This window comes from Crinia signifera, chromosome 1 (assembly GCF_055691185.1).
Source record: "Crinia signifera chromosome 1, ASM5569118v1, whole genome shotgun sequence".
In the NCBI taxonomy this organism is placed as follows: domain Eukaryota; kingdom Metazoa; phylum Chordata; class Amphibia; order Anura; family Myobatrachidae; genus Crinia; species Crinia signifera.
The window spans coordinates 75710830-75727941 of NC_139217.1; the positions used below are offsets into that span (position 1 = coordinate 75710830).

The following is a 17112-nucleotide window of genomic DNA, read 5'->3' on the forward strand; positions in this document are numbered from 1 at the left end:
TTGAAGATGCCATTCCGAACACCACTACGCCCGGTGGCAAGGTGACCTGTACATAATACGGTCATACACTTTATACTGATGTGGATCCATCTCTGATTAATATGCGTGCTGTACCTGTTCTTCACACATCTCATTTGTCTTTATAAATACCAATAATTCCCCATGCACATCACAAGACCAAGCTGTATATTGTACGACGAGCACTATTCTCTAGGTCTTACCTATATACCCCAGTAGCACCTGCCACAAGCAAATACCATGGTGTATGTTACCGCCAACCTGAAAGTAAAATGTTGTAGTGACGGGATACGTCATTGGCTCGACATGCATTGGGTCGACCTGGCTTAGGTTGACAATGAAATAGGTCGACATGGCTAAGGTTGACAGGGTTGGAAGGCCAATACAAGCATTATGTCTACAATGGGAAGGTCAATAATCAAAAGGTGATGCAAGTTTTTTGTGTGTTTTTTTTTTTGAGCTGACATGAGCCGACAGGCGGCATTTCATCCCGTACCATCCACTACGGCGTGGTAGGAGAACAAGCGTGGCAAAGCCATGCAACGGGACACGATACACTTTGACGGTGACTATGTCGACATTCAGGACAAAAAAACCATGAAAAACTCATGTCGACCTTTCCATTGTCATCCTTATGCTCGTGTCAACCTTTCAACCCTGTCGACCTATTTCATGTGTCAACCATCAGTGGTTGACACAATGCATGCAAACCTAATATGGGTCGAACCAATGACCCATACCCGTAGTGACATCTCCTAAAAATGTAAAAAAAACAAACAACAAAAAACGGAACTCCCCTAAACTTTGCTAATAAATATTTTGTGCCTACAAGGGATAGACAGGGGGAACAGATTAACCTGTGGAGGCAGCAGACAACCACCCTTGGTATCATTTTCATTGAAGCGTGCATTGAACTTTTTGTCCATGTATTAGCTGGAGGCAGGCTGATCCCAACGCAACCATGTTTACGGGTAACTGAAGTCACATGACCTTGCTGTACAGGAAACGGCGCAACCGCAATAAATGTATGGAATGGAAATCACCTGAGGCAGGTTATTATGTGTGTGAGAACAGTATGGCAGGGTGTAACACACAGCTACAGCATCATAGCTATTACTGTATGCATTTCATATAGAGAAACCACTTACCTTTATGCTGATCATTGACAAATACAGTGATTGGCTCAAATGCTCAATTATGCTAAACATATTACCATTACAATGATAAAGGGCTGTAACCTACCAAAATGCATTATTATTATTATAATTGTTATTATTATATACAGGAACAGCCACATTACAAATATAAACTCTAGACTATGAACTATTTTACTTCACATAAATCAATATATATATTTGAATTCATTATGACAGCCCCAAGCAGCTCAGGGTGATGGTTTGTGTAATGCCCTTAATCAGAACAATGACCGTAATGTCTACATAATCATCAATAATTCACTTGCAGCACAGCATGGTATTAACATGAAGAACACATTGGCAATGTATAAGACTTCCAGGGACAAAGCATGCAATAGGAAGGAAATGAGTTACCTCTCCCTGCATCCACGACAGCATGAAAGGACAGAGAGCAGAGAAGGCAAGTTAGGAAAAAGACGTTGACAAAATGCGAGAGAGCCAGCACACAAAGCAGCGCAGCCAGACACTCTACACACTCCACATGGGCACACGCTCTGGCTCCAGGTTCAGGACACCAGCAAAGAATTCATCGCTTTCCTAAGCCGGTTAAGGCAGCGAAGCAGCTGAAGCAAGACCACATTAAAAATCTGAGAAAGGAACAGGGTATAATAAGGCTGGGGAAACCATCATCCAAGAGGACCCGCTGCTGCTGCAGAGGTTGTTGTAGTGGGAAGTAAGAGGCAGAAGCTAGCAGCTGTATGTGAGATGCAGCATATGTATGTGAGCGCGTAACCTCATCAAGAGCTTCATGGAACAGATGAAGCGGGGGGGGGGGGGGGGGGGGGGAGTGGAGGACCTGTAATAAATCATAGGATCAGGCACAATCAAGGCAGTCACACTTCCCACCATCACATGAAACTTCTTTCCAAGTGCTTCTAGCCGAATGATGGGCTATCAGAATGCCATTGTTACAGGGTGGCATACAGATTGTCATGCTTAGAGAATAGTCTATACATACATACATACATACAGTACTGCATGACATGTCTGCATTATACAAACCACGTTACCACCTACTCCAGTCACCGGCAAACCTAGGAGTAGGTAACTTATTTAAGTGTAGCCCCATAAATTACTACTTACCGTGTTTCCCCGATAATAAGACACTGTCTTATTTTTTTTCCCCAACAAAAAACATCATAGGCCTTATTTTCTGGGTAGGGCTTATTTTAAAGTATCATGCCCCCAGTCCTTCTTACACAGCCCCCATTCCTCCTTTTAAAGTAACATGCCCGAGTCCTTCTTACACAGCCCCCATTCCTTCTTTTAAAGTAATATGCCCGAGTCCTTCTTACACAGCCCCCATTCCTTCTTTTAAAGTAACATGCCCCGAGTCCTGCTCCTCACCAACAATACAGCACTTTTCAGTTCTTCTTCTGCTTGTTTTCCGCCTGCGCCACTGCTCCCTCTGTGTACAGCAGCCGCGTGATATGCACAGTGACGTCACGCGCAGTGCATCCCTGGGACCGGGAGCTGCAACAGCTTCTACGGTACAGTAGAAGCCTGTACAAGCAAGGCGGCGGTGAAGGGGGTTAGCGGGGGTGGAGATGGGGTTACAGAAGTTAGTGCACCCACTCGGCTTAGGGAAATTTTGATAGGGCTTATTTTCGGGGAGGTCTTATTATTGGGGAAACACGGTATTGATTTTACCAGATAGCATCAGAATAATGTGGAAGATGATTCGCTAGACACATCATCTGGATCCCTGGCCAATGTCTGCCTATCACACCAGCTACACAATAAGTCATAGTGTGTGGAGTTTGTATATGCTCCCTGTGCTTGCGTGGGTTTCCTCCAACAAAGCAATAATACAATGGTAGGTTCATTGTTACCTGCCACAAAGTTACCACCTGACTGTCACTATGTACATGGGCAGACGAGATGGGCCAAGTGGTTCTTATCTGCGGTCACATTCTATGTGTCTATATATGGGGCTGCAGCACAGACCAAAATTCAAATAGGGCAGCCCCATCAACTGCCAACCCAACTGCTGCCAAACATCCCCAGCTGGGACTTACTGGCAGTACTGAAAGGTGTCTCCCCTCTACTCGAGCTTCGGACCGCACTGCAGCCCCACCCCTGGATACGCCACTGGTTACAAGTGCTACTTACACAATTGCATGTGTCCCATCTATAAGCTCTGTTCCCGCCTCAACATGCATTGGGTGCGGCGAATGAACATTTCTGCCACTCTTCATACAATGCTAAGCGCCGTCATTACTTTTAAATATGTCCCTATCATGTGCCCAGTCCACTGGCTCAGGACTGATAGGAAGGGGTATATTATCTGTTATTTACAGAGTATGCAATTTGTCTCATTCAATTAATCAAGACGGTCTGCCTGAGCTGGTATTATTCTAATTGTAAAAGTTACAGAGCGTCCAAAAGCAGAGAATATGTGCGAAAACAAAGGCAAGGCGGTCTGCACAGATAAATCAATAGACTGGACAGCGCTCTCCTTCAAGTCAGTAGGAGATTCAATGCTTCAGAGCATAACGGAATAATCTGTAAATTGGTTTCAGTGTTTATAACTGTGAGAGTGTGTCCTTCCATCATTTGTAATGGATGTGTGCCAATATTACAGTCTCTGCCTGCTATTGCTACAATTATTAAATATGTATCTGCAATAGCAACCGCTATATGTAATATGCAGGTAATACCTATACTCAGGGCTATTTTTGTGCAGGCTCCAGCAGGAACTGAGGCCCTTATTCTAGTTCACTCTTTCTGACAAAATATTTCTTAGATGGACAAAACCATGTGCACTGCAGGTGAGGCAGGTGTAAAACCCCACCCAAATCTAATTATCTCTGCACAAGTAACACCTGCCTCACCTGCAGTGCACATGGTTTTGTCCATCTAAGAAATATTTTGTCTGAAAGAGTGAACTAGAATAAGGGCCTCAGTTCCTGCTGGAGCCTGCACAAAAATAGCCCTGCCTATACTCAGATATTTAAATATATTCATATTGCATTCAGTTATAATCTTTTGATTGACATACAACCTATTTTGTGAGGTCTACATCCCTTAGGTCAGGCCTGTCCAAACTGTGGCCCTCCAGCTGTTGTGAAACTACACATCCCAGCATGCCTTGCTATAGTTTTAACATTCCCTAATAGCAAAACTGTGGCAAGGCATGATGGGACTTTTCACAACAGCTGAAGGGCCATAGTTTGGACATTCCTGCCTTAGGTTATACGGTCGCTGGCTGCACAATGTTTAGACAGACACCTTGAATTTGTCAACATACCCAAGGTCGACACTGACAAAAGCTTAGGGCTGACATCAAATGGACGACATGAATTAGTTTTTCAATCTAATCTATTTGTTTTTCAATCTCCTGTAATTATGTCATTATGCATTTAGTACATGTTATGAGTTCTGTTTAGCATTCGTCCACGCCATATTCTGGTTGATGGATCTAATATTCAATTGCGACTCTTTAAGACATTAGTGACAATAAACAAAAAAAAAAAAGAAGAACCATCAGGTTCTGTACCATCGATGCTGGAAACCATCTGGTCCTTCCCATCAATGTCATGGTTTGTCCAGGTACAAAGTTACTTTCTTTTTTAGCTTAAAACTAGGAATCAACAAAGTGCAAATCATTTCAGATGCAGAGTGGAAAACCCAGTATCGCCCAGGAAAAGCCTCCAATTCTGTGACATCCATGTCTGTGACATCACTACACATGCAGTAGCAGACACCAGTAACTCGTATCCACAGTGAGCCCCAGACTAAATCCCCTTGCAGACAGCAACAAAAGCAGTAGACAGCACGTGGGAAGCATAGCTGAGGGTTCCAAAGCAATACGCTGATGGGAAGGTCATTTTATTTGCAATCTGTATAATTTTACAATTTATTTGAGTTTACTTGCAAACCATGCCCCGTAATTGGACACGCCTCAGTTACTGGGACAGCATACTGCAGAAGGCCGTCCTGTTAGACCCAGGGCACAAACACACTGATTGCAAATAGAAAAGAAGGAATAATGCACATATTGGATATATGTATTGTGAGAAGTGTGGCAGCACCATGTTTTGGGGTCCTTTACCTTCCCATCAATTATGTTACAAAAAGAGACACATTGTAATGTCCTCCCAGCATAGAGAATGAATTGTACACTTCCACTACTTTTTTATCCTAGTTCCTCTTTTCTTTTACAAATGAAGCACTGAATAGATCTAACAAAGAATACTTAGTGTCACACAAATATGAAGGCCCGATATAACACAACAAGGCATCGCTGCGGCATGCTCGGGTGTGACAGCTGTGAGCTGTGACGTGGCCCAGTCTTCTTTACCTCACCATAAACATGTTCTGAACAAAGGCATACAACACATGCAGCATCCTCCTCTCCTTTTGTAGGTCTGGAGATAACATGGAGTAACCCGTGCAGGGTGGTTCCGGCACTTGGCAGACAGCTGTGTCAGGACTACTAATGTGCCCTGGGGACATTGAGTGTTTACAGACATTTCTCTTTATATACAGCAAGCAGGGCAATGGAAATAAAAGGTAAAAAAAGTAGACATAATAAGCAGTATGTCGAAATTAAAATGTCGACAAGACACAAAAACATTTTCTGCGTCGACCTTTTGACCGCGTTGGCCTTAGGTAGGTTGACTTTTTCATGTGTTGACCAATAGTGGTTACCTATTCGCTGTACTTCACCTTGTTACTGTCAACCCATACCTGTGCAAATGTAGGCTGCCAATATATTCAACATGCAGCCCTTCCAGCAACTGTGGAACTACATATTGCAGCAATCAATGACACAGTTTTTATGTAGGGGAATGATACAATTGTGACATGACATGCTCGGATGAGTAGTTCCACAGCAGCTGAGAGCTTCACCCTGTGGTAGGGTATATACCAGGGTTGCTTTACCTACCAGAATGGCCAGCCGGGTCCCGGAAATCAGGTCCCCCTCCTGGCTACCCAGAAAGGGGGGATGCTGGTCTTCGCCCCTGACCCCCCCAGTCGACAGGTGTACATATGACCAAATGACGTACATTGCGTCATTGTAGCCCTGCCCCCACCTCGCAATGCTGTTATTTCAGGCGGGGCGTGGCCACAAGGACGTGATCGCGCTGGCCGCGCTCCTTAAACATGATGTACTCCTGGAGAGGGCAGCCATAAAGTAGGCAACCCTGTTATATGCAGTGCAAGTCCCACTGGGGAAGGGACTGGTATGAGAACATCCACTTAGGCCAGGCATGGCCAAACTATGGCCCTCCATCTGTTGTGAAACTACAAGTCCCATCATGCCTTGCCACAGTTTTGCTATTAGGGAAATGCTAAACCTATGCAAGGCATGCTGGGATGTGTCGTTTCACAACAGCTGGAGGGAGATAGTTTGGCCATGCAGTTTCTATTTCTACATAGAGAAATGTGCACATGGTAAATGAGCTGTGAAAGAAGACTCAGTGTTGGCCATGCAGTGTAGGAATGCCGATTTAGGAGCCGTCAGAGCTGATTACATTACAGACCATTGCCATCATTTGTAATATTACATGTGAGATTCTGGCTAGGGAAATGGCCACTATAGTCAATAGCCGCTATCGGTCGAGGCATGGAAAAAGTCAACATGCCTTAGGTCAACATTGTAAAACAATTGCTAACAATGTCTCCCATCATCCCTGCATATACAGATGGAGCCAGCCTCTTCCTTGATAGAATCGCCAGCCCCCCGCCAGCAGCCGGCTCTTGCCAGGGGCGCGCGCGCGCCCCGTGGCTATGGAGCTTTTTCCGCCGCCCGTAGCCTCCCCCAGTGCCCCTCACCGCCCCCTATCCCTGCCCGTCTCCCTGAAGTGGAGACGGGCAGGGGCCAGCAGCAGCGCCGTCCTGAAACTGGGACGCGCGTGCGTGTGAGACACACATGTGTCCTAGTCAGATGCTGGTGATCCCCGGCCAAGGATCAGAGGCACTCCATCTGTAGAACCGATGGAGGATGTCGCCTCAAGAACATTTATTTATGTGCAAATGTACCTATTAACCCACCAGGTGTAGATACAGGATACCCACACCTGGTATTTAGATAGCATTTTGTTATAAGGTATCAACACTTTGCAAGATCACCGCATCGTTCAGGTGTGTACCCAGGTTACACTTCAAAGCAAGTACACGTCAAGTTACCCCAAATAACACACAGATAAAATACAAACTGTTTACCAACTGAAAACAAAGAGTGCAATGTGTTTCATATTAATGCACTCATATTAAAGCAATTTATTGCTTTTAGTCATTTTTATCTACATGGGAATATTTTTTTATTGCCATGAAGATGTTGTAGCACTGGTGGATTATAATCATTACTGTAGTTATTACTTAATAAATGTTACAAAAAAAAAAAGCAGTAGAGTACATATATGTCCTAGTTCTGCCCAAAAATCAATACTCAAGTAAAGGAAAGTGAATTAAATTTAGCATGAAGCGAGTATATGGGAGGAACAGGCTGTTTTACAGAGGCGCAAACCTCCGACGCTTTTATTTTTCTATTTCCGCAAAACGCCATTCCGCACTGTTTGCACAGTATACAGGTAGATATGCCCTTTGTGGACATACAGTCTATAAACAAATGCCAGAATACAACCGGTAAGCTTACGTATGGGAACACTTACAGACAAATTGTGGTGCTGAAGTGTGTTACATTTTCTGGAACAGTTTTTAAAAGTTTGCTCATCTCTCTAAGCTTTTGCTGCATCATCATGAAAATATGTTACAGGTTACAGAAATAGTACAAGTCAATAACATTTACCAACAAATCCAAAGGGTACAGAGCACAATCAGAGAATATATTCCTACTTCGGGTGGTAAAAGGTTAAAGCCTACTGTAACACAGTCACTATCTCCAACTCTACCCCTTCCCTTTACAAGGTAAGCACTTGGACAGTCCCGCTTCCATTTTGTTTTGCCTGTAGCACAAACCCTGCCACCTGTGGTCTCCTTCAGCAGCTGATACTGTTCGCATTCCCATAGTTCGGAATCATTAATAGCTGTTGATACCCCACCCCAAGATTCACCACTGCCTGCTTGCTGTGTACTTACATGATGTGATGTTAAAGTACTTATGCTGTGTTGTTTGTCTTCTATCTTATGTACTGTGCTGTGTACACTGAGGGGGGTTGTATCTTATTACCTGTGAGGCACCAGGAGCGCAAAACAGATTTTACCCAATGTTTCTCTAATATTTTTTTCAGTCTACACAATTATACAACTAGACTTTATCATGAAAACAGAGGTTCAGGGAAAGATTTAAGTATGACAGACTATGGCAAAGTAGTCAGCAATTTTATTCGTATGATGTCACTACAGTGGGCTGAAACAATAGGCATTGGTTTCAGTTATTAATGAGAAGTGGCATCAGGCCATGCTACACTGGTTCTATTGCATTCATTGGCTGTATCTCAAGAATATTGATCCAGCCCACATGACGGCTGAATACACTGTAGGTAAGTATCAGGGAGGCTGGTCTTCTCTTCCAGAGTGTAGGAGACCGCCCTCATATTCTGTAGTCACTTAGACATCCAGTGAGAGGAGTTCCAAACAGTATGCCATATACTTTAGGCCAGTGGTGGCCAAACCTGTCCTCAAGATCTACCAACAGTTAGTAATGCCTACAGCTGTGCACCAGCTAGGTGATCTGGGAAATGTGACAGTTAGTAATGACTACAGCTGTGCACCAGCTAGGTGATCTGGGAAATGTGACCGTTAGTAATGACTACAGCTGTGCACCAGCTAGGTGATCTGGGAAATGTGACAGTTAGTAATGACTACAGCTGTGCACCAGCTAGGTGATCTGGGAAATGTGAGTTAGTAATGACTACAGCTGTGCACCAGCTAGGTGATCTGGAAAACGTGGACCGTTGGTAGATCTCGAGGACCAGCTTGGCCACCTGTGCTTTACGCAAATGATGACAATGGAGGTGATAGGGTTCAGACATAGTTTACTATACTGTGTATGCTGTGGAACATCCATCTACTTTATACTATTCATTCCCATCTTTGTTAATATTCAAAGATAAACTGTCATTTATGAAAATAACATATCTCAGAGATTCCATGTTGATAGGTTGCTGAATTTTGTATTAATTCGGATTCCAATATGACATCAGAACTTGCAGTGAATAATTAATACTGGTGGCTGCTGCAGGTTATTGAGTACACATTTACTAGCGATTATCATAAATCCATCAAAACAAACTTAAATTATGATTAGACAAATATAGGTTTGTGAGATAAAAATATAATTATACACGTACAGTAGGTGTGTATGCTATGTTATGCACTAAATCTACAGAGAAAACAACTATATACATGTTATACAGTATACCCATCTTGCTTGTTAGAAGTTGTGCAGTACAAATCACACAACAAACGAGTCCCAGGAAATGTGAATTGCGCTCTGTCTGACAGCGGGTTCTGTTTGATTCATTAAGTGAAATGTTTGGCACTTCATGTCCGGTCTCTTAGTAATGCTTCCAATCCCCACACAGAATTGGCTTTATTATAGGGGAAATGCCTAGCAACAGCACCCTTTGCTGAGAACACAGGAATTTCCCATGACAAAGGGCCAACAGCTGTGGCGAGCAAGTTATTAGACATGAGAGGGGAAAATGCAAGGATGACATTGTTATACCAGCGTTCTATTAGGATACCCAACATCTTCTGTCACCATGAGAGTTGCAGTACAACTAATGAGAGGGTGAACATTGGAAAAACAATGGACTTCAGGTGCTAATGATGCCATTTGGATATTGCACTGCAAGATTCATGCGCCAAAGCCTCTATAAAACAGAATCATAACTGATATATATATATATAATCTGAGGGGCATTGCAACACATGTTAATATTAAAAGTATATCCCCAACATTTCTCACAGTTATCTACAATGTTATCAAGAATATGATATATTCAACATTTAAAACCCAACATATGAGGTCACATGTGCTGTTTCCCAATCAATGTATCGGACCCTAGGAGTAGCACAGCAGGTATAATGTGTAACTATTACACACCCAGTAGTTCTGCAGCTGTGAGTGTGCACCCCAAGACACGCGCAAGTTCTAAGAACACGTTCCAAGAATGACAGGCCTGCAGTGACTAGATCCCTGAGATGTCATTGTTCCCACTCACATCACTCAGAAATCACCAAGGTTACAGCACAATAATAACCCATGAATGACTGCTTTACATCAGCCAACGCAAATGATCCCCTGTAATTTGCAGCTTGTGCTCCTGCACACACGCAGCAGCAAGAATAAGAAACAAGCGCTATCTGGTGATCCATAAAATGAAGATTAATGAAGATGTAATAACCAACCTGGGATGAGAAACAGCAACAGGTCATCTAAACGGCAGGGAGGAAGCCGGGAAATCAGTACGTACACATGCAGCATCTCCTGTCTTCTATGGAGAGCTGGGAGAGGGCGATGATGTGAGTCCGCCCCCCACACCAAAAATACTCGCAGCCCTCCTTCCACTGTGCTTCTCTCAAGGTTAATGCATTACTTACACAAATTCACTTGTACAGGTTGTGTTGTACACAAAGCGCAGGGGGAGATGCACACGGCTCTGGGAGCATTCTAAACAATGGACATTAACAACTGCTAATCGTTGTCACCTTTATCGATTGAGGCCTGTGTAGTGAGCTAGTAGCCCCCAGAGACACAGCCAACCTATGCTCTCAGATATGTGAGGTCACACACGCACAGCGAGTCAGTACAAGACTGAGGAAGGGCTCAGAAGGCAGGATGTACATTCACTGAGACCTTGTGGGCACCTGCACTAGTTTGTACATACCCAAAGCATGCAATGTCATTGCTTCAAAGGGTAATTACTAATTAAAGCAACAAAAGCAGAAAAAGGTTAATGCATTTTAATATCACAAATGTCAAAATGATGCCTGATATTCCTAAATGGCGTGTACATAGATGTAGGTGCCAGGTACACAGTCTGACACAAACAGCTCCATTATTATATCATCAGTCTGAAAACTAAAATGATTAATTCAGGATAGAATATATCATCGTTTTCACCAGGGAGCACTTGGGATTTGTGATACCCGCACAGGTATCGGCCCATATCTCCCAGTCTCATAGGGAAAACATGTGCCTCATACTTCCATTGTAGTCAGGTCACGTGTATGTATGAATAACAATATTACATGGATGATCAGGTACACGCACGCACAATAAAATACAGGTGATCCAGATGATTTAAAGACAATGTCGAGCTAGACAGTCGTTTGGTCGACGACTAAAGGTGCCAGCCAACAGTTTAACATTGACAAAAGGTCAACTCAAGCAGAAGGTCGATATTGGAAAGGTCAATACCTGTCAAGGTCAACATGAGATTTTTACATTTGTTTTTTCTAATTTTTGGTCACATTTTTATGTTGTGGACTTCGAATGGTAAAGTGTGTTAAGGACAGCAAGGCACATGACCTAATGGATGGTGAGGGAAACAAGCCATGCCAGGGTACGCGATACACTAATTGAGGGTTCACGTGCTCAGGTGTCGACAAAAGAAATACTCATGTTGACCTCTTGCCAATATGGAACTATCGACTGTAGAACTTTTGCTGTGGACCTATTGATGTGCAGCTAGACCTGGTCTGTGTCTAGACACTCGTATTTCTCTTTATTTGTAAATGCCAATAAAATCCTACTGAATTCAAAAATAAAAATAAATAAACAAACATAAAATAAAATAAGAAGAACCATATCAACTGCAATTGTCACTGGGGATGCCGGCATTGTGGGGGGAGAAGTAAGAAGTGATCGAATGTAAAATATTTTCAATACATCTGTGGAGCCTTGAAGGACATTCTAACCTCCAATATGTTTGCCTTATCTAACATAAGGAAATGTATCTGCTAGACAAAGCAGGTAGAACATGATGGAACCATTTATGCGGCACAGCTCCAGGAGGCTGTAGGGCAGGCATTCCCAACCACGGTCCTCAAGGCACACCAACAGTGCAGGTTTTAGTGATATCCAGGCTTGAGCACAGGTGACTTAATTAGTACCTGAGTGATTCTGATTAAACCATCTGTGCTGAAGCCTGGATATCACTAAAACCTGCACTGTTGGTGTGCCTTGAGGACCGTGGTCGGGAATGCCTGCTGTAGGGACTTACAGGACCATTCTCAATGCAATCTGGGCAATCTGGAGTATTACAATTTGCAATCCCATCAGCGGGACACATTACTGAACCCAGGCATGTACAGGGTCTCCAAAAGGGGGGGAGGCCTGTGAGGTCAACAACAACCGCACGGACAATGGCCACTTCTGTTATGGGTACCGGGGAACCTTCTGCCCTGACAGCTTTGTGAGATGAAGCCTATAGGCTACCGCCATTTTTAGAATGCGGTAGCTGGGGGGGGGGGGGGGCGCAATATCCGGAATACTTTGCCTCTCGGAGATTGGCAACATCAGGCAGATGCAGCTGTGTGTTGGAATGGATGGATCATAGATGGTATCTGTATTAAGTATGCCAGTCATACATATGTGGGATACTTAGTATTTGCAGTGAACCACAGAAAATGGGTGCTTTTGGGAAAATATGTACTAAATGGGCTCCTTATGGGTCGGAGATAAAGGGGGTTATTCTGGCTGATTCGCAAGGCTGCGAATTCGCAGCCTTGCAAAGCCACCAAACACTGCCTTTCGAATGGTTGACTGGGGCCACTCGCTCGTAGGGGCTTGCGAATGGATGTTACACAGTAACATCCGGTGATGTCAGCTGCCTGCCCCCGGCACCCGCGTCACGGCCTCATTAGCATGATAAATGCTGGGCGTTCCCATATGCTAATGGGGCCACCTGTCCAGTCTGTTCGCCATGGGTGCACACACCCTCACTGGGTTTTTGGGGAACGGCTGAGTAGTTTCTTTTAAACGTAAGATTAGACTTGGTGCTTTACAGTCCTTGACATTCCAGTTAATAATCCCATACTGCATTGTGGTGACACCATATTTTTATGGCACAACGCTATTTGTGGGTCCATTCAGTATAAATTTGTGGGTATTTGTGGGTCCATTCAGTATAAAACCACCATTATAGTCAGTTCATATCCCACCACTGTATTTTGCTAATCCTCTCATATATTCTATGAACAAAGTTAGGAAGTTGTAACTTTGCACTTTTAAAATTTCTTACCTCATTAGTTGCTATTTAGGAAACATGAAAGAACAGGCATTGTAAAACATAGCGCTATTGAATACTTCAAAGCTCCTGAGTTACTATCCTCATAGGAACCATAAAATAATGCTGTTAATGCAGCCTGGTAGAATTACTGGTAACTTCATTGCACTGGGTAACACGCTGGCTCCCAATATATTAAAATATCATTAATACACGGAGGAAGCGATTTGATGAAAGAAATGAAATCTATGCTGAAGGAAGACAAGGGATAATACATAAGTAACAATTACCGTGTATCTACAGTAGATGCTGTAATGTGTAATTATAATACTTGGTATTACTGTAGTCCGTGTAAAATGACCAGAGGCGAATTTCTGGAGGTCAGACGGGATAATATTCACATTTACTGTAGGCAGAAGTAAATAGAACAGTGGCCTGACGCTTTTATTTCTACCTCTCCTACAGTTATGCCTGCCAACCCTACATGATTGTGGAAATCCAAGGTTTGTGGGTAATAATGTAGATTATTAATGCTTGTTTAGCGGTTTCTGTCTTGCGAGTCCAGGACCAGTCCCATTACAAACATATTAAAGGTACAATTAATGATGATGCACATGGGGGGGGGGGGGGGGGGGGGGGGGACTCAAGCCTGATGAATCTTGCAGATAACCTTGGATGTAATTATTTTGCAGGTAATAACCAGTCAATATAAATGCAGAATTACCAGGCCGTCCCCTTTACTATCTGCATTGACTTCTCGCCAAAGATCAATATTGTGAATTCTTTAAAGGAAAGTGATCACTTTTTAATACCTTCCATCTCGGAGCACACTGGGAAGACATGCCCCACACCAACAACTCTGCTTCTACACTACTGCAGATAGTGAAAGATTGTCCATGATATTCTCACTGGCCTTTTTAACATAAGGTGCTGGCACCTATAGTCCACTGTAAAAAAAATTATGAAACTAAAGACAGGACACAAATGTTTTAGTAGCTGGTGGGCTTGTTTACGTTCTTTTACATGGCTGACATCTCTTAGGACTTCCGGTGTCTACGGTCTGTAAGAGCTCTTGTCTGCTCCCTCCCCACCAATGGACACCCATCGGGGACAGACTGGGGCCACATGTCAGTGTGTGCATGTATCACAGGATCACACACAAACAAGAAGAGCATGGCTAAATCTCACGGGGACCGGGCATTGTGGCACCCCCAGTTCACCAATCACAGGTGGGATAGAGGGAGGGAGGGTTGGTGACCGAGCAGGGTGCCAGAAGGCTGGACTGCTCTTCCAGACCCGCACTGTGTGGTGCCTGACTGGCCCATCCACCCTTCTGGCATTTGCCAGATGGTCAATCCGGTCCTTACTCTCTGAAGCTGCCTCGCGCTGTCTGATATAAGCTAGCCATAACTGGCTTGCTGATGTTTATCTTGATTTTTTTTAAAGGGCCACATTTCCATTGCGCAATTAGGGCAGTGGCAGAAAGCCGCTACTGTCCTATGTCTGCTGTCAAAGTAATGGCTGATGGGACTGAAACGGTCAGGATGGGCCTAGTGCCATGCCTGCAGCAGGGCTACTGGGCAGCATTACAACTGGCATTTGCCTGGCTGAAAGCAGCTGATCCTATCACATCTGCTTCGCTGAGAGGGGTGTGTCTTAATGTTGGGGCTCGGTCATGGCCCTATCAGTTAGGCCAGGGCTGGGCAACACCGACCCTCCAGATGTTAATGAACTACACATCCCAGGCTGCTTTGCATTAGTTTTGCTATGTGGCCATGCTGAAACTGATGCAAGGCATGCTGGGATGTGTAGTTCATCAACATCTGGAGGGCCGGTGTTGCCCAGCCCTGAGTTAGGCAGACATGATAGCTGCCTCCCCTGATGCTTCTTTCAATGCAGTATTACTGCACATCACACACATCAGGGAGTTTAGGTGAAGAGGAACTTCTTATCGCCTCTCCGTTATTTCTCTCTATATTTTAAGAAGAGCGCTGCAAATTTGGAAAGGTTTGAAATTGAAAATTATTAGAATAATACAAAAAAAGATATTTCTAATAAAATCTGTAATAAATGTCGTCTTTGTAATCATCAGATCAGTGGAATATGACAGAAGAGGCTCCGCTTCCCCTGCCTGCTGCACGTCGCTGTATGTAAAACTCTATGATCAATGACACATATCATGTTATGGACAAAACTGTGCTCACTGGCGGCTATCAATACTCTATGGTGCTAGTCTTTAACTGGAGAATATGGCTTCCCAGATACTGCATGACTTTCCTGGGCAGATGGAAAATGAAGTCTTTAAATGTAACCTAACTGTAATGTTTGCTCACTCATCAGTCAATTGAGCTTATAATGACATTGTCTATCACTGTCTAGCGTCTCCCGCCTTATAGGAACATACTGTATATTGTGCTTCTCAATCTCACTGCTTTCTGGCAATGGAAAGAGCACATTTAGGGCACAACTGCCACACAGCGTGAAATGTAATCTTATACAGAATATCGGTAATGCTTTTTTTTTAAGTGAAGGCAACAATTATTAAATAAACATGATTTAGATGAATGATTAACAACTCTTCCCTGGTTCTTCTGTTCGAAATGCATAAATAAAGCCTTTGAAAGGTCATATGATGCATGTGGAAGAGTACATGTAGCATAAGGTTTGCAGCTGAAGTTCTTGCTCCAGGTAGTGAAGGAGGTTCTAGCTTCCAATTATTCTCAACAAAGCTGAATCTTATCTTTCTCCCCGCATATTCTATTGTGACTTTCCACTTTCTTCAAATGATGAATATATATATATTTTTATTCTAAAATTACTATGCTAATATTAAATATGTCCATTGGTATAAGAATAGCAACGAATGCCTGAGGGAAAGGTGTTGCTCCTACCAAGAACTTCTGGGATCCCCTCAACTGTTTTCTAGTTACCTCCCTAACTATGGCATCTATGTTTATACTAGCGAACCTCCATGGATTCACATGGAACGGACTTGCTGACAATAAACATTACTGCTGGGCTCCCCTTTGTCGTACATTAATGTTTCATACACCTAACCATCCTCAACAACTGCTCTATAGAACGGTTAAACCCGCATCAAAATCTGTCAAGTGGTTCTGGAGATTAGCCTCAACAGACAAACAGACAGACGCCTACCAGGAACTTTATTTTATACTATGTAGAAATAATGTAAGTGTTATTTATACATTAGCTTAGTCGCACGATAAACATGTATCGACGCCATATACTGTAAGTGTATTGGTATAGGTAAGGTGTTTTAACATATAAAATATTCATACATATGCTAAATCAGACTGTGTTTTAGGAATGCAAACTGGTTTGGAAAAGACAGATCAGTTCCTTTAAAATCTAATCTGTATTTATTTATAATTTGTGAGACCGTATGACTGGTTACAGAAACTACACCCCTTAGATATTGTGTATAGAACAGGATAAACACTGGGCATGTAATAGCCTCCCATCAGAGGTGGTAGATGCTAAGACAGTAGAACAATTTAAACATGCTTGGGATAGGCATATGAATATTTATTTATTTATTTATTTGCAGTTTCTTATATAGCGCAGCAGATTCCGTTGCGCTTTACAATAGTAAACAGTGATAAAACAAACTGGGTAACAACAGACAGACATGGAGGTAGGAGGGCCCTGCTGCAAGCTTACAATCTATAGGGATATAGGAGGGAAACACAAGGACAGGCACCAGTAATAGCATAGCAGTCCCAACAAGTTAC

The 17112-nt window shown here is 43.3% G+C and overlaps 1 protein-coding gene across 10 annotated transcripts in view; it reads right to left on the reverse strand.

Moving 5' to 3' along the window:
* Nucleotides 1-17112, reverse strand: part of APBB2 (amyloid beta precursor protein binding family B member 2) — a 290968-nt gene that overhangs the window by 21269 nt on the left and 252587 nt on the right. The window contains exon 1 of one of the 10 annotated variants that reach the window (XM_083165767.1): nt 10539-10641. The exons of 8 other annotated variants lie outside the window; for them this stretch is intronic. The gene's annotated coding sequence lies outside the window, so the exon portion shown is untranslated. Of the gene's footprint in view, nt 1-1568; nt 1720-10538; nt 10642-17112 lie in introns of those variants that run through there. One more of the 10 variants, XM_083165768.1, reaches the window with a different exon arrangement.